Genomic DNA, 22,820 nt, shown 5'->3' with positions numbered 1-22,820 from the left:
TACCCCCTTGCTGGCTATCTAAGAGAACAAAAGCTTTGAGGAATCCTGTCTTGGATGTCTGGGCTCAGTTACATGGAGCTCTGCTGCTGTGATCGCTTGCCAGCCATTCAAACAAAGAGCGTCGCCTTCTTCCCCGCCCCCAGCAATGACATTCAACAGGTGCAGCTCTGTTTGCCGACAGCAGTTCAGGGTGTACCAGCAACACTCTGCACCAGAGGAACACATTGTCTGCATCTGAAGCCAAGCACGAGCTGGGGCTTCTGAACACATCTTTACACAGAGAGTGTGCGGTAATTAGTATAATTATTAGGGGTTAATGAAGCCGGGAACAGCACATCAAGTGCACATTTAAACAGAGCCTTTTTAGAAAGTGGGTGGAGAAGTTTGCCTGTTCCACTTTCTCCTTTTTTTTTTTTTTTTTTTTAGAATTGAGATTTCAGGGTTGGAACTAAACATGGGGGAAAATACACTCTCTGGCATCGCCCCCAACCCACCATAACCTTCAATCTCCAGATGGCTGTTAACAGCATGTGAGGGTGAACCCAGAGTGGTCAAGACCTTCTCACCATTCCTATCTGGTCAGTGACCAAGGCTGCTAATTTCAACACATAGCTTCCTTTGACTTGACCTCCCCATCTCACTTCCCCAAGCAAGGTGAGGTGCCCTCAGTCTCCTTGACGACAGCACCTCTTCCTAATTGCCACCCTCTTGCCAGGTCCCCTGGAGAAGAAAATGGCAAACCACTCCAGTATTCTTGCCTGGGAAACCCCATGGACAGAGGAGCCTGGAGGGCTATAGTCCATGGGGTCACAGAGTCCAACACGACTTAGCAACCAAACAGCAACAACGCCCCCACTTGCTTCTTCATGGTCACCGTTTTGCTTAGGCTGGTTCTACAGGTCTAAAGGTGAAGATTCATGTGAAAGAGTTGTACTTAGGAAATTCTCCCAGGAAAGAAAGAGTGGCACGCAGAAGTGAGATCAGGAAGGAAAGAGAAAGAAAGGGAAGAAGACCAAGTCCTGCAGAGGGTGAGTCAGCTCAGGCTAGCAGCTGACTGCAGGTCACACCTCAAAATCAAGGTGAGGGAGCTGGGGTATTTATACCCCAACACCCACCATCAAAGGTTAGGCCATGGTTCCCGAGCTGTGCCAAGGAACCCAGGGTATCTTAGGATATTTTAATTTTGAAGACAACAGAGCTATAGCTGTTAGACACCACACTTGATTTAGTTCACGATTTCAGTGTTAGATTGCCCTACATTCTTTGGGATGACGTCATATCTTTGTGAAACTGGCTCTTACGTGAATCTGTGGCAACTTTGATAAGAAGCAAGTACCGTGGGAAAATTAATGTGGGAAAGGAAACGAGGATCATGTCCAATCTAATTCTAACAATTGAAAAGTTGTGCAGTACCCAACAAGCATGAATGTCGCTTTAATATGAAATGGTGGTTATTGATGAGTGAAACAAAAATATTATTTTTTTATTTGAACTTGTATACATTGAATTTTTTTGTTGTTTTTTAGTTATTACAGTGTTGTGTTGGTTTCTGCCATACACCAGTCAGCCATAATTATACACATACCTCCTTCCTCTGGATCCTCCCTCCCCTCCCCCATCCCACCCCTCGAGGTCATCACAGAGTGCCAGACTGGGCTCCCTCTGCTACATAGCAACTTCTCACCAGCTATCCATTTTACATTGTATCTTTAAACAGCTGCTAAACCGTTAGGATATAAATACTTGTTGTCTGGATCTCACAGAACTGTTAGGTCGATCTTCTGGCCTTGGAGTAAGTGCTGTGAAAAAAAATTACTGAGACATCAAGGGCTCCATGAACTGTGCAGAACTTCTGGGTTAAGGGGCTGCTCCAGGGAGGATGTAAATTTCCAGGCCCTTTTGGCTCTCTGGGCCGCAGGCAAAGGGGCCTGGAGCATCCCCGAGGGCAGCCCTCCAGCAGAGACAGGTGTGGGCTGATGGGATGCAGGCACTGGAGGAGCCAGTGAGTGTGAAAACTGGTACAGGGACCTGAGCAGATAAGAGCAGCTCTGGGCTCTGCCTCATGGGTGTTTCTCAAGCTGTAACGTGCACACAAATCACCTGGGGATCTTATATGCAGATTCTGGTTCAGGAGTTTCGGGGTGATATTGTTCCCCCCGGTAATGCTCCAGATATTGGAATATTGCATGAAATATCATGAGGGACGTTGCCTCCAAATATAGAAGGAGCACTGCCTTAGATGTGGGGACACACTCCTACCCAGAGGCTGGTGCTGAGTGATGATCAGTTTCAGTGGCTCCATGGTGGGCAGGGAGCAAGTGCTGCTGCCGAACCCGACTCTGGCTGGGAGACATTGGTTCCCACTCCCTGGTTCCCCACCAGATCAAGTCCACGGTCTACTGCCCTCTTCACCCATGGCAACCAATTGCACAGTGAGATGAACCAGGCACCCTGCCCACGTTCTTCCTGAGGGCTGCTCACTCTTTCACGCTTCAGCCTCCATATCACACATCCATGGAGCGGACCAAGGACAGAAGAGGGGTGGCAATGGGTTTTGGCATCAGAAGGATCTGGGTTTGATCCTGGCTAAACCTCTGAACTAATCCTGTAGGTAGATTTTTTTAAATTTATTTTTAAATTGGGGATAATTACTTGACAATGTTTTGTTGGTTTCTGCCGTACAACAGCGTGAATCAGCCTTGTGTTATGTATGTATATGAAGTCTCTCAGTCGTGTCCAACTCTTTGCAACCCCATGGACTGTAGCCCACCAGGCTCCTCTGTCCATGGGATTCTCCAGGCAAGAATACTGGAGTAGGTTGCCATTTCCTTCTCCAGGGGATCTTCCCAACCCAGGGATTGAACCCTTGTCTCCTGCATTGCAGGCAGATGCTTTAACTTCTGAGCCACCAGGGAATCAGCCTTAAGTATATATATATGTCCCCTCCTTCTTAAACCTCCCACCCATTCCCCACCCCATCCTATCCCTCTAGGTTGTCACAGAGCTCCCTGTGTCCCTTTCATATATAAAATAGATAGCTAATGGGAAGTTGCTGTAAGACACAGGGAGCTCTGTGACAACCTGTTTCTGGAGAAGGCAATGGCACCCCACTCCAGTACTCTTGCCTGGAAAATCCCATGGACAGAGGAGCCTGGTCGGCTGCAGTCCATGGGGTCGGTAAGAGTCAGGCACGACTGAACGACTTTACTTTCACTTTTCACTTTCATGCATTGGAGAAGGAAATGGCAACCCCTTCCAGTGTTCTTGCGTGGAGAATCCCAGGGACAGAGGAGCCTAGTGGGCTGCCGTCTATGGGGTTGCACAGAGTCGGACACGACTGAAGCGACTTAGCAGCAGCAGCAGCAGCAGCAGCAGCAGCAGCAGTGTATGTTTCAATGCTACTCTTTCAATTTGTGGCTCAGACAGTAGAGAATCTGCCTGCAATGCAGGAGACCCAGGTTCGATTCCTGGGTCGGAAAGATCTGCTGGAGAAGGAACTAGCTACCCACTCCAGTATTCTTGCCTGGAAAATCCAATGGACAGAGGAGCCTGGTGAGCTACAGTATGGTTTCACAAAGAGTCTGACACAACTGAGCAATTAACAGTTCATCCCACCCTCTTCTCCCCCTGCTATATCCACAAGACTGCTCTCTATGTCTGCATCATTCTATCATTGTTTCAATTCCTCTATTCCTGCCACTAAAACTATGCATCCATGCCCTTTGCAATAAAACCTTGAGCAAGCTCCCAGTAGAAGAGGTGGAACAGATTTCCTTTTCCCATGATGTGGGGCTTGGCCAGGATGCTTTGTTTTCTCAACAGATTGTTGTGTCTTTGCATGTCTTGTCTCGGCATGTTGCTTTGCTACCGTTGCCATGAGGGGTGTGTAATGTGGGTGACCACAGATCCTGGGAGAATGAGGAGATTCTGAAAACAGACCAACCCACAACCTGGAGCCAAGCCCAGCAGAGCCGCAGCTGTCACAGAAGAAAATGCTTGTTGATTGAGTTTTTGGGTTATTTGTTTCATAGCATGATTGCCACAATAGTTGACTAATGGGCTATGGGACCTTTGGCTGGTTACTTATGTTAATAATCTCTGTGGGATGCAGTTTCCTCCGCTATTAAAAAAAAAAAAAAAGGCAAACACTTGCCCTGTGTGGTGTTTTACTGGGCTATGACATGGATAAAGCACAGAGCATAGTGCCTGATCCCTAGAAGGGTCTGGATAAACAGTGATTTTAAAAAGAGGGCAGGGTCATTCTATAAGAGCTTGGTTCAACAAAAGGGTATCAAGTGCCCACTGCTGATGGCTCCATGGGGGCTGGGCACCATGGGCGATGGATTTGAAGTCCTGTTTTTCTTATGTGACTCACCTAGTCTCTGATGGATCTTCGGCCAGGTTAGGGATGGGGCCAAGAGGAGTCTGAAATCTCCTGTAGATCTCAAACTTCACACCTAATCATTAGAGCTACGTCTTGCCTTCTTGACCGCCGGTTGACTTTTTCTTTTATGAGTATCTTGGCAACTTTCCCAACTTCCTGTGGCTTCAGCTAGAGAGCAGTTGTGACATTTCATCTATACAGCGGTTCCTGACCTTTTTGGCATCAGGGACTGGTTTTGTGGAAGACAACTTTTCTATGGACCTGGGGAGGGGATGGTTTGAGGAGGAGGAGTAGGGGCAACAGAGGATGAGACAGCTAGATGGCATCACCGACTCAATGGACATGAGTTTGAGCAAACTCCGGGAGATGGTGAAGGACAAGGAAGCCTGGCATGCTGCAGTCCGTAGGGTCACAAAGAGTCAAGCTCGACCGGGGGACTGAACAACAAAGCACACTGCATTTATTGTCCACTTTATTTCTATTATTATTACATTGTGATGTATATGAAATAATTATACAACTCACCATAATGCAGAATCAGATCAGCAGGCATTAGAGTCTCCTAAGGAGCGTGTAACCTAGATCCCTCACATGCACAATTCACAGTAGGGTTCAAGCTCTTAGGAGAATCTAATGTCACGGCTGATATGACAGGTGATGCAAGAGATGGAGAGAGGCTGTAAATACAGATGAAGCTTCTTTTGCTTGCCAGTCACTCACTTCCTGCTGTGTGACCTGGTTTATAACCATCCACAGACCAGTCTGTGATCTGGGGATTGGGGACCCCTGCTCCATAAGACCCTAGTAACAGCAGGAATTCCACATGTACCATCGTATCACAGACCCAGTATGGTCTCCAGATCTCCGGAATGCCCCTCTCCCTTTCCTGCTGGGGCATCCCTCCAGATCCTTACTGCTTTGCCAGGGGTTGGGGCTCTGCTCCCGAGATGTCCCACAATGAGCCCTGCTCCTAGGAAATTCAGTTGTTCTGTACGCAGCTCAGTTCAAGAGCTTCTGCGGTGCTCTCGCTGGTGCACTGGGGCCCTTGGTTGTTCTTGGAATGCTTCCGTGCTGGGGGTTCCTAGAAAGCTTCTGGGGTGGGAGTCAGTATTGACAGAACTCTTCGCCTCCTGGCAGGTCTGGGATTGGCTTTGGCCATAAGGCCACAGGCCGAGACAGGTCAGAGGGGGCTGAGAGGAGCCTGATCAGGAGTCAGGGAAGAGGTCTAAGTAGTGGCTGGATAATTAGCCCAGGGATTTGGGAGGTGGGATGCTAAATGAATGTGTGGGGGGCTGGACAGACCTTCTGTGTCACAGAGGAAATGGTTTACCCCTGAAGGAAAATTGCATTTCCTGTTCCCTGCTCAGACTATGAAACTCATATATGCTCATTTTAGGAAGTTAAAATAATATAAAAAATATGTATAGAAAAACAGGCCAGTAAAAGTTACCCCTAAATGACCACAGTTAACATTTGGGTGGATATGGTTCCAGGCTAACCCTTCTTTATTCGTGTGTTTGTGTGAAACTTTGCTATCTACAGCCCCAACTGCTTTCTAAGGGCAGTGGGTTTTGTTTAGTGAAAGGCTTATTCTGAGCTGCCTCTTAATGGGTCTGGATATGTGCAAGGGTGGCCTAGATATGAATTTGAGGGTGGGGGCAGTAAAGACCGAACTGCTCTGCTTCCTAAAGTGAGGAGAGCTTGGCACTCCCAGGACCCATCAAGAGCTAGAGAGAGTGATGGAGCTGAAAATAGAAAAATAAAGGAGCAAAGCCCAACCCAGCAGGAGGCTGGAGTGAGCCCTGATTCTGGGAGTAGCCAAGGTGCTTTTGAAAAATAGGGACACCTTATAACTGAATTTCAGTTGCTGGCTTTGTTGCTATGAAAAGCCTTCGAGGAGCTTCTATGAGTCTTAGCTACATACGCGGTTCTCATGAGATTGATTGGAGGGGAGGGGGGACATTCAGGAGGGGGTTGAATCCACATCTGATTTCTCATGCTTTGGAACCAAAACTGGGACATGGGACAATAAGACAATCCTAGCCTTGAGCTAATTTAGCAGAAGAATGAGGTAGGAGTGGGGAGGGAGTGATGGAGAATCCCTGTGTGACCATATGAACACACATCCTTCACAAATTCACAGACATACTGGTATCAGGGTTTCTCCAGTCTGTGGCTGGGTGTTCTAGCCAACCTTCTCTACATGTGAAGCTGTAGGCTGGCCCTAGACATCTGGGATATATATTTATGTTTATAGGTTTTCTTTAAATGGGATTATTTTTGCACTTGCTGTTTTGCGTCTTTTCAAACTCAGTCCTGTGTCTTATGCATCACGGCTTGTCAATAAGTATATAACTCATTCTTTGGAATGTCCAGAGGGTAAATTATTGGAGAGAAACTAGCAGCATGTGTAGCCACCCCCTTATTGATCGGCATTTAGGTGATTTCCAATACTTCTGTGATAACATCCCTCAATTTACATCTTTACACATCCATTGCGGTGGCTACTTAAAAAAAAAATGGTCTCAGGTTAAAATACCAAAAAACATATCCTGTTGTTGATTTTTTTCCATTTTACTAAGAATCAGTTATTTGAAGGCATTACTGGGGAACCCAGATGATCTCTGCAGGTTGCAGAAGGTGGTGGTTGATGTTAGTAAAAATGACCTGGTTCATTAAGCTGGTGATGGTACAACAGCCTCTCAGAGACAACACTTCTTACCCCAGAAGAGTCAAAGGAACGCAGAACAGTCATTTCCCTGCCTCTTTTTTAAAAAAGCTTTATTTATTTGGCTGCACCAGGTCTTAGTTGCAGCACATGGGATCTAGTTTCTTGACCAGGGATTGAACCCAGGCCCTCTGCATTGGGAGTGCAGAGTCTTAGCCACTGGACCACCAGGGAAGTCCCCCTCCCCCTGCCTTTGACATTGGAACTGGGCTCTTCTGGGTCTTCAGCACACTCTCACTTCACAACTCTGACCTGTGGCTACTGCTGAGAAGAGGACAAAGTCTACTGAGGGAAATGGATTTTCTGTCCCTGAGAATCTTATCAATTCAGGCAAGAAATCACTGTTTGGTTCCATTGTCAATTGCAGGGAATATCAGAGAGGGAAGCCTCCTTAGACATTATTCAATCTGTCTTCATTTTACAGATGGGAAAACTGAGGCCCAAATCATGCCATTTGCAAGAAAATAATAAAAGCTAAAGTTATACTTAGTGTTTTATATATATTTTAAGTCTAGAATGTACTAACAACCCTGGGAGGTAGGCATATTTTTATTCCCATTTTTTTAAGTTGCAAAAACTGGGAAAGCAAGAGAAAAGGAACCCAAATCCTGGCAGTCTGGAGGGAGAATCTGCACAGGAAGTCACTGGGGGATGGCTGTCCCCTAGAACTGAGTGGAGGGAGGGGAGCCAGGGTCTCAGACCCCAGTTCTCTGCTTTGTCCTGTCATTAGGCGGATCTCGGTCAGTGCGATACCTGGAGGGGCTCGAGGGGACCTACATCTCTGTCCAAGTGTCTGTCTGTCACATCTGTGATCCCAGGTGGACGTTCGAGGTGGACTGTACAAATGAATAATTCAATAAAAGTGAATAATTTCCATGGCAACCTTGCCAGCACGTGACCTGCTCCTCTGCCTCCAAGGGCCGGCTTCACCCTAATAAAGAGACACATTTGTCAGACTACACAGGGCGAGCTGGGATAAGGCTTTCTTCTAAGGAAGTCGAAATGAAACTAGGTCGGCTGCTGGCAGCAAGGCCAGGGCTTGTAGGAGCCTTGTTTAAACATATTGTCAGCAGGTCCAGGGTTGGTGGAAGGCCCAGGGTGCCTGCTTGCCCTGGACTGACCAGTCTTTCCAGACAGTGCTCAGTTGCTTCAGTCATGTCCAACTCTTTGCGATCCCATGGACTGTAGCCCACCTGGTTCCTCTGTCCATGGGATTCTCCAGGCAAGAATGCTGGAGTGGGTTGTAATTTCCTTCCCTAGGGGATCTTCCAGACCCAGGGATCAAACCTGCGTCTCTTACATCTCTGCATTGGCAGACAGGTTCTTTATCGCTAGCGCCACCTGGGAAGCCCTTTCTGGCTGGGGAGGAGTGTGAAGATTGTTTTGGAGAATTCCTGAATCTGGGACAAAGAAAGTGCAAAGCCCTCTGTTCCACAATTTCCAAAAGACACCAAGGCACTAGGGTGCAGAGCCCCTTCAATATTCCTTTGTGATGATAAAAGGAAATGGAGACCGGAAAATTGCCTCCTAGAACTTTACCTAGCTGGTGACGAAGCTTGAACTCAGACCCAAGGAGGTGGTCTTTCTATTGTGATCCCGATGCTCTTGATAAGCTGACCCACTAGCACACGACATTGGAAGCTGAACTCCTGAACTGCAGGGGCCTGGTCCACACCATTCACTTTCTCTGCCAGGTTTCTTATTTAAATCAAGAAATGTACATTTATGGGCTGGATTAGGTTGGGAGACCATTGGATCACATCCAGGCTCAGCGTGGGAGAGGGGTTGGTATTCAGTCTGGGGTGAAGGCACTTTGGGGGCAGAGTTGAGGGATTAGCCTGAGATGAGCTCAAACTCAGACCTCTTGAGTCCAAGGCCCAACCCTTTTCTCTACATCTTCGTTAGGCTTTTATATAGAAGAGGAGGTCTTTTGGTTTTCTGAGATCCAATTTCCAATGTGGCAGGTGGCTCCTCCACACCAACAAGACCCTACTGGTGTCTGAGAATTCAACTCAATTCACACACTATGGAAATGGAGGTTGAATCACATCCCATAGGTTAAGGGCTCAGCATGTTAAGAGCTTATTTCTACAGGACTGCCAGTCCCCATCCTCACCCCTCCGCCAGCTTCAGACACACAAGTCCAGACTGTTATCTGCTTCTGACTAACTGGCTATAAATCCAAGATTCCCATGACCTACTAACCTCGGGTTTGATTGATTTGCTAGAGCGGCTCACAGAACTCGAAGAAACATTTTACTTACTAGAGCACCGGCTTATGATAAAAGGCTATAACTCAGGAACACCAGACAGAAGAGAGGACTGGGCAATGTGTGGGAAAGGATGTGGAGTGGAGCTTCCATGCCCTCTCTGGGCATCGCTCTCCCCAGGACGCCGCAATGTCCATCAACCTAGAAGCTCCAGAATTTTTCCTTTTGGGTTTTTACAGAGGCACAATTGATTAAATCATTGGCCATTGGTGATTTATTCAACCTCCACCCTCTCTCCACTTCTGGGAGGTCAGCAGGTGAGACTCTAAATAGATGGTTGGTTGCCTTGGCAACCAGCCTGCATCCTTAGGTGAGTTCCAAAAGCCACTCCATTAACATAACAAAAGAAACCTTGATCACTCGCCTCACTTAGGAAACTCCAAGCAGAGTTCTGGGGCTCTGAGCCAGGAAATGTGGATGAAGACTGAATACATATGAGAAATGCACTTCGGTCATCGAAATGACCAAATATATATATTTCTTGTAAATCACAATTTATAAAGGGAAAGATCCTGGGAACCACCCCCATGGAGGGGCTCCCACTTCAGCCTTTGGACGACAGCCACGGGAGACTAAAATGAAGTGACAATCGGCGGGTGCAGTCTCTCTTTTTCCAATTCAGCTACGTCTGCCAGCAGCAAATATCATCATTTCAGGCCGTGGGAGAACTGCTGCTTTTGGGAGCCTTTGTCACATCAATGTAAATCTCTCACAGTTTTCTTCTGCCCTGGAAAGACGTTGCTTTAAATTACATTACACACCGGCTTCCCCCTTCATCCTGAGCGCGTATGTTTTATTTGACAAAGGCCCCCAGATGCTCTGATCTGATCAGGGGCCTTTGCAGACATTAGGCATAGATGTTTTCTTCTCGTATCCCTTTGTGGGTCAGCTCCCAGACTGGGATAATAATAATAATAGTACAAATAGTAATAACTGAAATTGACCAAATGCTGACTCTGTGCCCAGCATTCTACTAATCTTTTTATATCAAGTATTTCATTCCATGCCTATAATCACTATGTGAGGCTGATATTATTATTATCCCCATTTTATAGGTGTGGAAATAAAAGCTCAGAAGAGTTCAGTGATAGAGCCAGAGTTCCAGGGTGGGCTCGCCATCACCAAAGGTCCATTTGCTTAATGTACTGCCTCTCTTTCTCTGGGGCCTGGGAGTCTCAGAGCCCTTCGCTGAGGGTCACCTGCCTGACAGCCCCGCAGCAATCTCAGGCCTCAAGACCAGACCTGTATCCAAAACCCAGCTGCAGGCATTGGGCACTCCTCAAGAGATACAAGTTGGAAAGGCAGTTGTTTTCAGCCAAAGGTGATTTTGCCTCCCAGACCTGGCAAGAAGGAGACAATTTTTGTTTTTACGACTTGGGGCAAGGGCATGCTATGGCACTCTGCTGGGACAAGGCCAAGGAAGCTGCTCAAACCCTGCAGTGCAAAGGACAGCCCTCACAACATTCATGGATTCCCCAATGTCAGTAGTCCTACGCTTGGGGAGCCCTGGCCTGGGGCAGGAATGGAGACAGAGTCTGTGATTAGGGAAACAGGGGCAACCAAATGGTCTGCAGACAGTTTTAACAGGAGTTTCCTGGTGCTCCCTGTGTTCTAGGCAGGGCTCTGAGTACTTTTCATAGGTCCACTCGCCCACTCCTTTCACTTTCAAAGCAACTCTGAGAGGAAAGTTGTTTAAATTTTTATTTGTGGCTGTGCTGGGTCTTTGCTGCTGCCTGGGCTTTTCTCTACTTGCAGTGAGCAGGAGCTGCTCCCTAGTTGCAGGGCACAGGCTTCTCATTGCAGTGGCTTCTTTAGCTGCAGACTCTGGGCATACGGGCTTCAGCACATGGGCTCAACAGTTTCAGCTCCGGGGCTCTAGAACACCGGCTCAGTAGTTGTGGCACACGGGCTTCGTTTCTTCAGGGCATGTAGGATCTTCCAGCATCAGGGGTCAAACCCATGCCTCCTGCATTAGCAGGCAAGTTCTTTTCCACTGAGCCAACAGGGAAGCCCTGGAAATGGTTATTTTAGCATACCTATTTGTCTCTTTCAGCTTCAGGTGTCTCTAGGTGTTCCTTGGCTTGTGGCTGCATCACTCCAATGTCTGCTGTTGTTTTCCATGAACTCACTCTCTGTGTATGTGTGTCTCCTCTTCTGTCTCTTATAAGAACACTTAGCACTGGATTTAGGGATAATCCAGGATGATCTCATGTTGAGATCCTTAATTTAATTACATCTGCCAAGACCCGTTTTCCCCTCCAGTAAGGTTACATTCGGGGCTTCCCTGATGGCTCAGCAGTAAAGAATTCGATGGCTCAGCAGTAAAGAATCCACCTGCAATGCAGGAGTCTAGGGTTTGATTCCCTTGAGGAGGGCACTCCAGTATTCTTGCCTAGAGAATCCCATGGACAGAGGAGTCTGGCGGGCTACAGTCCAGGGGGTCGCAAACAGTCAGACATGACTGAAACAGCTGAGCACAGTCACAGGTTCTGGAGGTCAGGACACAGACACATCTTTTTAGGGTCACTATTCAACCCGCTACAGATCTGATGCTTACATCATCAAAAGGGAATATAAATGTTAAAGCACCAAGCCCTGGAGATAGTGAATCTTAGATGACTCTAGGAGGCCGGGGACTTGATGTGTGCTCAGTACTTGGTGAGTATCTGTGGAAGAAATTGCAGGAATGGTACAGCTATGCTCTGTCCTGTGGAAGTGGCAGAATTCCTTCTGATGTATTCATTGCTTTGGGCCCTGGTTATTTCATTCTGTTTGTGGTCTGTTGTATCAGGCTGAGTGTCTGAGGTTAGAACAGTGGTTTTTTCATCTTTGCCTTGGCCCGGCCTTCTACCTACTCACGTCTGCCCCATGCCAGCTCCTCCCAATCCTGTGAGTGGTTCCAGGACCCCAGAGGAGGCACACGAACTCCCCTGAGTTCAGAGTCACCTCACCTGCCTGAAGGCAACTCAGAGCACCTGAGTCCATCCTCCTGGAAGGAACTGTTCCCCTGTACCATCATCACCACATGGAGACGCTCAGGATGGGGCCCCGTGGACAGAGACCTTTATAATAGGGGTCTCAGTGGAAGAATAAGGGGGAAGAATGAGATGGGGAAGAAAAGCAGCCATCTTGGCATCTCCCTCTTGATGGGACAGGAGGCATCATCTGTCCCATGAGGTCCAGGAGAAGGAAAAGATTTGGAGAAGAAATGAGATGACCTCAGTGTGGGACATCCAGAGAGACATCCTGGGGGACACCTGGTCCCCTAGACCGCTGGAATGTGAGACTGGACTTAGAAAATGAAGTCAAGGATGGCATGAGAGTGGAGAAGTCAGCAGCCTAGAATGATGGTGAGGCCGTGGAATGGAGGCAACGGAGAAGAGAAAGAGTTTAGAGAAAGGAGCAAAAAGCTCTGAAATAGCAGTTTGGTGAGTGATTAGGCTTAGGGTGCCTGGGGAGAAAAGGAAGCTGGTAGAGAAAACAGGCAACTCATGAAGAGACCCAGGAAGGGGACCAGTCATCAGTGACCCAGAATCCAAAAGCAATAGAGGCATGAGGGTGGAAAAAAGATACTTAGACTTGCTAGGAGATGTTGGGACACAAGATGGAGACAGTCATCTTAGTGCAGTGGTAGGGTTGGAACTAAGGTTTCAAGGAGTTGAGGAAATGCTGTGAGAGGAGGTGTTGGCAGTGAGGGTAGAGATTCTGCAGGATGGTATGGCAGGTGGGTCATAAAGGCTCCCTTTGGGATGGAGGGAATCTGAGTGTGATGGCCGCTGGGAGGAGGCCGCCAGGGTGAGGGCTAGCGTAGGGGTGGGAGTAGAGTAAGGATAAATGAGGGGAGAAGATAGTAGAGCAGGCAGGAGGGCAGGGGGCCAAGGAAGTGCCAAGGAAGGGGCTAGACACACTGTGGGCATGGGGATATCAAACAATACCTATCAAAGTGTCAAGGGCTTTGGGGTCAGGGAGGTCATCTCCGAGAACATTGCCAGGCTGTGGCTGGGAGGTGGACATGTTAGTGGGGCAGTGAGAGGTCTGATCAGCCAGTGGCCTAGTAGGTTTGAGGACTGTCCCCAGCAAAGCTGTGTCACTGAGGTGTGGTCCAGAGGAGATAGACCGTTGAGAGTCTGCACAGTGGGGGGAATGAGGTTCTCAGAGTCGTGGACTGAGAGTGTCAGGCTTTGGGTATCCCCAGTCCCCAGGAAGCAACAGACACAAGCAGGTCTTAGACTCCAGGATCCCAGCCTCTGAATTCTCTGAAAGACTGAGGGTGGGAGACCCAGAGTGAAAAGAAATGGAGGGTTAGGAAAACTAAGCTTGCTGAATACTTCAGATGAGTCTTCCTGAGTTATTCTCATTGCCTTTCTGCCCAGGAGATGAGTAAGGGGAATCTGTGAGCGACCAAACAGCAGAGCTGGGTTCATGCCCAAGGAAGTCAGAACCTAAAGCTCAGGCTCACTCCCCACACTGAGCTGCCTCTGGGTCACAGAGGCTCCAGCTAAGAGAGCATGTCAGCAATGCCTAGTGACCTGTAATGAAGTGATGTTTAAATAAAGGTGAGTTCTCCATGCCTGGACAAGTTTGACTTCCTACTCAGATGAACATATGATAAATGAGCTCATCTCAATTTTACCTTTGAGCCTCTGGTTTCCAAGGACCAATCGGCTTAGAGGAAAGAGAGACAGCATAGTCCTTTGTCTTTACTTTTTTTTTTAAGTGTAGCGTTTTGTTCTATTTTGTGTCTTTTTGGCTGCACTGAGTCTTCCTTGCTGGGTGCAGGCTTTCTCTAGTTGCAGCGAGCAGGGACTGCTCTCTGGTTGCAGTAAACAGGCTTTTCATTGTGTTGACTTCTCTTGTTTCAGAGCACAGGCTTCAGGCGCGGCTCCAGTGGTTGCGGTGCATGAACTTAGTTGCCCCGTGGCATGGTGCGATCTTCCCGGACCAGGAAATCAAACCAAGTCCCCTGCATTGGCAGGCAGATTCTTAACCACTGATCACCAGGGCAACCCACTGTTTTTAAATCAGGAGGCAGACCTCCTTGGAACATGCCTGGGCTGGCCACGATGGCCTGATGGTGGCCCCCACCTCTCCTGGCCTGAGTGCCTGATGGGCCCAGGAAGATGAAGATGAAGCCTGACTTTCAGACAGAGCAGCCATGAGGAAGCAGCCTGTTTCCGAGGGGATGTATGGCATTAAACAATAGTGCCTCATCTCCTAGTCACATTACCTCACCCCAGGGGGTGTTTCCCGCCCATTATCACATGGCGTGGTTGGCTGGATCTCCATTTGTCACAGCAAACATCAGGCATATGGTAATGGTCCTGTAAAACATGCCCTGTTGGGTCTTAATGTCTATTTAATGACACCTGCTATGCTGCTATGAAGGCTCCCATAACTGAACTCGTAATGGGAGATGAGGGGATATTAGATTTTGGAGAAGGAGAGTTCTCTGAATGACAGGCTGCCTCTCCCTGGGAGGTTGATGCCCTGCTAGGACGGTTGGGGGTGGCTGGTATGGAATCACAGGGCTTAAGCAGGAGGGTTTCTAGGAGATAAGCTGGCAGAAAGCCCTCTTTGTTCTAACTGGAAGACAGAAGCTGAGGCCCAGAGCCAGGAGGGCAGAAACAATTCCTACGGGGACACATGCACTATCAAGCTTGACTTATAGTCAAGTTCTTCTCAATCACTGATCCAGGTTCAAAGTGAAGTGAAGTCACTCAGTCCTGTTCGACTCTTTGCAACCCTATGGACTGTAGCCTACCAGGCTCCTCTGTCCATGGGATTTTCCAGGCAAGAGTAATGGAGTGGGTTGCCATTTCCTTCTTCGGGGATCTTCCCAACCCAGGGATCGAACCCAGGTCTCCCACATTGCAGACAGACACTTTACTGTCTGAGCCACCAAGGAAGCCCATGATCTGGGTTCAAAGTGAATCCCAACTGTTCCATTTCTTGTTTGAGGAAAGCTGGAAAAATGGAAGCTGGTTTGAGCAGGAAATATCAAGGGAGGGGGATTTATTTCTCACCTTCCCAAGAGTTGGAAATCTTACATACTCTTCCTTCCTTCCCTTCTTTTCTGCTCCCCCCAACTCTGTCTCTCTCTCCCTCCCTCTGTTGCTCTTTCTACATCTCCTGGCCTCAGTGCTCATCCTCAGGTAAGGAGAGGCAGAGGGTGTCCTAGACAAAAGAAGGTTTTGAACAGGAAAGTAGAGAGAGATTTCCCTTCTCTTCCATATCAAAATCTTACCCTGGGAATGTTGGCAGTTCTCAGAACACTTAGATCCCTATTCCATTCATTCATTCATTCACCATAAATTGGGCTCAAAGTTGAGATGCTTATTATGCCAGACAGTATTTTCCAAAGATGACTGTACCATGGCTTCTGTAATGAGGCCTCATCAAGAGCTGTAGCCTAATTCCCTACTCCTTGAATATTTACTGGCATATGACTCACTTGTAACAACTAGGATGTGGTTGGCCATGATGTTGCATGATTTGTGAGGCCATATGTGGGCTTCCCTGGTGGCTCAGATGGTAAAGAATCTGCCTGCAATGCGGGAGACCAGGTTTGCTCCCTGGGTTGGCAAGATCCCCTGGAGGAGGGCATGGAAACCCACCCCAGTATTCTTGCCTGGAGAATCCCCATGGACAGAGGAACCTGGCAGGCTACAGTCCTTGGGGTCTCAAAGAGTTGGATATGACTGCACAACTAAGCATAGCAGCATGCATCTTCCTCCTGGTCTCTTAGGATACTCTCCCTGGGGAAGCCAGCCACCTTGGAGAGTGACATACAGACCCTCCAGTCAACAGCACCACCTGAGCCCCCAGACCACAGCCGGTATGAACCGCCCATCATGGGAGGGGACCATCTTGGACTTTCCGGTTTAGTCACGCCTTCACAGGACTGTGGCTCCAGCTGTTACCTGACTGCAAACTGCCTGAGACTCTCCAAGCAAAAACTTCCCAGCTGAGCCCTTCTGGAATTTTTGACCCACAAAATTGTGAGTAAAATAAAATGATTTTTGTGAGCCTCTAGGTTTGGGAATATGTATTACATAGTCAATGGAAAACTTTCAAGGATGAATGAAATTCAGCCCTCATGCTTGACAGATTCACAAGTTTATTAGAGATTGGAGACTCTGTAATCACTGTCCCAACTATGGCATGGTAGGTGCTTTAACACAGCTGTACACATTGGGATTTGCCAGGCAGTCAGGAAGGAAGGGGGCTTCCAAGGTGGCTCAGTGGTAGAAAATCTGCCTGCCAATTCAGGAGACACAGGTTTGATCTCTGGGTTGGGAAGATCCCCTGGAGGAGGGCATGGCAACATTTTCATATTAAAGCCAACAAGAATATATTACAAAATGAGAATGCAAAAACTACATGATTTTTTTAAGGATTGAATTAGAAAAGTTCAAATAAATTTTCTAGCTTTTCAGCTTGCCAAAGCCTCCAGGGAGGTTACAGCCTGTTTCAGCGCCCTTTGATTGAGACTTCGAGAAGCTCTGTGTAGGTGAGGGGTTGCTCTCAAGAGGTTTTCATCTGGGGTGTGATATAACCAAACCCATTTAGAAAGATTTCTCTGGAAACTGCTGTGGAAGGTGGTCTGGGCAAGACTGAAAGCAGGAATCCTGTTGAAAGCCTGTTGGGATGCCCTAAGTAGAGGCTTCTTGAACGCAAGGACAGTGGGGATGAGAAGAGGGGTCTACTTGAAAAGACCTTTCAGACTTACAGTTGACAGCACTCTTACCAAAGTTTTCAGTTCTGGCTGGGATGTCTCTTTCTCCAAGAATTTTAACATCCAGTCTGGATTAGAGGCCCTCCTAAGTGGTCTGACAGCTCCCTGTGTTCTCTGAGTGACCCAGATTATTATTTTTTTTTTTTTGGCTGTGTGCATGTGTGGCGTGGGGGATCTTTAGCTCCCCCACCTGGGATTAAACCCACACCCAGGGATCATGAAGCCTTCACCCCTGGACCCCCAGGGAAAGCTGACAAGTGGTCTGACAGCACCACGCCACCGTCACACAGTGTGGTCATAACATTAATAAGACTAATGGCATTTACCGAATGCTTACCATATGCCAGGCATGTTGTTTTCAGTTAGGAATTTATTCACCTGTGTAGAACAGACACCACCCCCCTCAAAGAGTGGCTTAAGCAAGCAAGTGCCTTAAGCGAGAACTATTCCTCCCACGGTGAGTCTGGAAGTAAGTATATAGAATAGAGTTGACGCAGGTGTCCAAAGAAATCATTTGAAAGTCAAGTTCCTTCCAGTTTTCTGTTCCACCATCCCAAGTGTGTGGTTTCATCTTCATGGTCTCAAGGTAGTGGTTGGATGTTCCACATGTGTGTTTCTGACAAGAAGATGAATGAAAAGTATATCCCGTGAAATGTTGTCCTTTTATTGGGTCTTGCCCTTGCCAAGACTTCTATCTATTTGTCACGGGCCAGAACTGAATCAACTGCCACCATAGCTGCAAGGGAGGCTGAATATTTTGGCAGGATACATTGCCATTCCAAAAAAATTAGGGTTCTCTTAGTAAAAAAAAAAAGGGGGGGGAGGATTATGGATATTGAGTAGGCAACTGGTTGTCTACTGTAACATATACTAACTTAATTCTCACAATTCCATGATGCAATTTTTGTAACTTTATTGTTTTTGATTATGAATGTTATTAGTTTTGAAGTTTTATGGATGAATAAATTGAGGGACTGGGAAGTTAGGTGAATTTTTTAAAAGATGGAGGAGCTGGAAATGGCATGTTTAACTATCTGTAATCTCCTTGGAGGGAGTTTCACAGGTGGCTCAGTGGTAAAGAATGCACCTGCAAACTCAAGGATACGCAGGAGACTTGGGCTTGGTCCCTGGAGTTGGAAGATCCCTTGAAGAAGGAAATGGCAGTGTTCTTGGCTGGAGGGATCCTATGGACAGAAGAGCCTGGCGGTCTACAGTCCATGGGGTCGCAGAGTCTGACAAGACTGAGTGACTGAGTGTGCATGCAAATCTGTATGAGACCATAAGTAACCTGAGGGTGTGACCATGTATTTATTCTTTAACTTGCATTGCTATATCTCCATCATTTGACAGAGTATTAATTGGCTTGATGACTGACTGGATGCTTTACTGACAACCTGATAGAAGTCTGTACTCATTTCTTAGCTGGCTTCCCTGTTTTCTGTTTCATGACAACAGAAAGCAAGATCAGAAGGAAACTCTAACCTGGCCTGCCTTCCTCAAGGCCAAGGTCATCTTGGATTTGATTGTGAAGAGTAAGGTATGCCGACTGCCAGCCCATGCTTAGCTGAGCACACCAGGACTTAACAAGATCTGAATTGTTTCAAGGAGTGTTTTTAACAAGTTGTAAGTGTATTTCACCAAGTACCATTGCTGTATATAATTGATGCAGCTGATGGAAAGCAGTCATGATCCTGTGAATCATTTCTGTCTGTTTACAAGTACATCTCTCTCCCCGTCTTCCAGAAGGATGTGCAAAACAAACTTTAAAGGAAAATGTATGATATTGACATATGGTAAGACTGGCTCATGTGATATGTGAAAAAGAAAAAAGGCAAAGTCATAATTACTATAGATTTTACTTTTTAAAATGCCCACAGATAATTGCTTTTAAGTATAAACAAGGGCATTTGCAAGAATGATTATTTTATCTCCACTTGGTTTGCTTTAAGAAATATGGCTAACACCTTGAGATGTAATTATTTGCTTTCACGTCTTTCTCTCTCACTTCAAGAAGTATTAATAGAAAGCACCTCATTCCAATTTATGGCCACCCTTACTTGCCCCCCATTGCCCTTGCTAAGGCTTAGCACAAGTCTTCATTTATTGAATGTATGAACAAAATGCATAAAGGAATAAACCTGGAAGAAAAACTAAAAACTTTAATAGGGAAGCATTTCTTGCTTGTAGCGATTGAAGTGGTCTAACAGCTTGTATGGCAGTTGGACTAGGGGAATGAGAGTAGAGGACTTGAACGAGCAAGGCTGTATCAGTCAGTTATTGCTATAGTCATTCTGCATAACAAACCACCCCCTCAAACTCAGTGGCTTAAACTATTAGTGATTGTTTTCACAGTCTTGGATCTGCAAGTTGATTATAGTATGGTTTAATCTAGGTGGGCTCAGCTCCAACCTACAGGATAGACTCAGGTCTTTTTCACTTGTTTTTTTTTTTCTGGGGCCCAGTCATAAGTGGCAGCATCTGCCTGGTACATAATCTTCTCAAGTGGATCACTGGAGTATAAAAGAACCAAACTCATTGCACAAGAAAACTTCAAGCCTCTGATTGCTTCACAAATACTAACATCTTATTGACAAGTCATATGGTCCACCCAAAAGTCAAGGAGTGAGGAATAACATGAGGCCATAGAAAGGGTGGGCAAGTAAAATTTATTAGGAAGCAGTGAAGCTTTAGAACCAAAAATGCAGACTACCATGAAGGAAGTCACAGGAGTACAGAGGAGAACAGATAAATGGGATGATAGAAAGAATAAATAGAAGGTGGGGGCAGATGGAATGTAAGTGGGAAGAGGCAGGGGAAATCTAAGATACATTTAGGTTACCAAGCCAAGACTTTAGTCCCCTGAAAAGATAAGAAGCACTACTGTAGGCTGGGAATTCCTGAACTCAGGACACTTCCTAAGGCATCTCAAAGGCCTTCCAACATAATGATGTTATCGTGGCATAAAACTTATTCTGTAATATTGTAATTTCCTAAGAGGTCTTAAGTCTATTGATGAGAATAGAGAACAAAAAGCAAAGTTGGAGGTAAGATGGTGGGCATGTAGCTAACCCACCCAGTATCAACTCTGGGACTCCTTCCCCAGCCGATCAACTCCCCTCTCACCTACCTGCCCCGTGGCTTCTGCTCCCCTCTGGGCCCCACTCTTCTGACATGACTCTCACCAGCTCATCCGTCATTTTCTCCATGCTAAATCCAATGGACACCTGCCACCTCTCCTTTTAATTCTGTCTACCATGGGACACTCAACCACTCCCATCTTGAAATTCCCATTCCCTGGGATTCTTCTTTGTGATTTCCATTTGCATCACCCTCCTATCTCCCTGAACAATTTTTTCTCACTGTCTCTTTTTTTCCCTGGCTCTTTTGAATTTCCAAGGAGGGAAATATTGGCGATGGAGATAGAGAAGAGAAGTAGATGGCAGTACATTGTCCAAAAATCTTTTGCCTTGGAAACAGCTAGAGCCTGATGCTAACAATGCCTGCTGTGATGTAGAATTGGATGGATTGTGAGCTCATCTGGGAGTTATACTGCCTGTTTGAACAGTGACTCCACCGCCCCACCCCCAACCTCCTACCGCTTCCAGTAATAAATACAGCCAATATTGGCCACATCAACATTTATAACTCCTTTCTGAGTTTCTGGAGGGAGATTTTGAAGCTGAATCATCTGAGTCTCCCACACAGCCCTAGGATGGGGTCTGGCACACAGTAGGCGTGCTCTATTGATGGTATCAAGTTAGCATGTATCGTGCATGCAGAGCAGAAGGGGCACAGCCCTGAGTTAAAAAGCTAGAAATGTGCTTCTCCCGCTTCACAACCACTTTTAACCCATCTTCCCATTCCATCTCTCCACCGTTCACCCATTTGTGCTTCATTATGTTTCTTGGTGGCTCAGACGGTGAAGAATCTGCCTGCAATGCAGGGGACCCAGGTTCGACCCCTAGGTGGGGGAAGATCCCCTGGAGTAGGGCATGGCAACCTACTCCAGTATTCTTGCCTGGAGAACTCCATGGACAGAGGAGCCTGGCCGGCTACAGTCTATGGAGTCGCAAAGAATTGGACTTGACTGAGCAGCTTTCACTTTCAGTAGTCTGTCTGAGTCACCATTCACCTCTCCGCTCTCTCCTACCCTTTCTTCATTCACGTATGTGCATGCTAAGTAGCTTCAGTTGTGTCCGACTCTTTGCAATTCTATGGACTGTAGCTTGCCAGGCTCCTCTGTCCATGGGATTCTCCAGGCAAGAACACTGGAGTGGGTTGCTATGCCCTCCTCCAGGGGATCCCCACTCAGGGATCAAACCTGCATCTCCAGCGTCTCCTGCATTGGCTGGCAGTTTCTTTACCACTAGTGCCACCTGAGAAGTCCTCTTCATTCACAGTTCCGTTCAAATGCCACTTCTTCCACAAAGCCTTCACTGGTTTTCCCTCAGGAAACACCTGCTTTGCCTCTGAACTCCCATAGCCCTCTCTCTGCATTTCTTCTGGAGCATCCTTTTTTTTTGTTTTTTAACTTTCCACCTTGTGTCACTGTTTCTTTTGTCTGCTGCTTACATACTTCCTTACCTGATGGCCAGTTCCTTGTCAGGGGAAATTTGTTTCAAGTTGTGCTTTTCCCTAGTATTTAGCTAATGATGTGAATAGAGAAGGTCCTCAATAAATTGGTCAGTAATAAGCAAATGCGGGTGGGAGTGGCCATCTGGGGAGAAATCTGATATGCTGTTAAAAACTCCCTTCTCAAGCCTGTAGGTTCGGCAGAGGGAAGAGTAAAATCAGTTTTTATTGAATCTGTCTCCTGTTTGCAGAATTATTTTGTGGTTTCATTCATTGGGCCAATTATGTTTATGAAGATGAATTACGACAGGCGAGAACCCACTTGCCTGCATTACTGTGTGTTAACTGTGTAATTAGCGGCCAGCGTCTAAGGAGGGGAGTTTGGTGGATATTTCCATCAGAAAAAAAAAAAGCCACATTATGATCCATAAAAAACAATGAGCAATGATCATTTCCTTTTTATTGGTCATTTAAAAACATTCACTGATAATTCTCCCCCTGCTTAATAGGCATATGTTTGCTTCCTTCAAAATATCTCTGTAAAACTGTTACCACCAAAAAAAAAAAAAGACTCTTACATAATCGTTCAGCCTCCTTCCATCACGAAACCTTAATGAAAGATTTTCAAAGACGGAAAGTGTGGAGTTCAGCGAGGGGATTAAACAATGGTGGTACAAGTTATCCTGATTCAGCAGGTCTTTCCCCAGAATGTGGCCTAGGCCAGGCCCCAGGCAAACTGCTGCCTTGTCCTCAAGCCAAGAGACTTTTCACACCTGAGAGGGTTTATCCTCTGTTTTCCATTTGAATTAGAACTGGATGAGTCCTTATGACTAGCACTCCTGGCTTTCCATAGATAATCAAGAGGGGGCTCCTGGTCCTTTCAGGGTACATGTACTCCAGCCAGGCCAAAGGTAAACCCAAGGCTTGCTTTTGTTGTTTAGTTGCTGAATCCTGTTCGACTCTTTTGGACGCCGTGGACTGTAACCCGCCAGGCTCCTCTGTCTGTGGGATTCCCCAGGCAAGTATAATGGAGTGGGTTGCCATTTCCTTCTCCAGGGAAGCTTTCTGACCCAGGGATCAAACCCATGTCTCCTGCATTGGACCTGAGACAGGTGACAATAAATGTTAACT

Source organism: Bos grunniens, chromosome 19 (genome assembly GCF_055505025.1).
Source record: "Bos grunniens cultivar Pamir isolate PY7600 chromosome 19, Bosgru_T2T1.0, whole genome shotgun sequence".
In the NCBI taxonomy this organism is placed as follows: Eukaryota; Metazoa; Chordata; class Mammalia; order Artiodactyla; family Bovidae; genus Bos; species Bos grunniens.
This window is presented reverse-complemented; position numbering follows the sequence as displayed.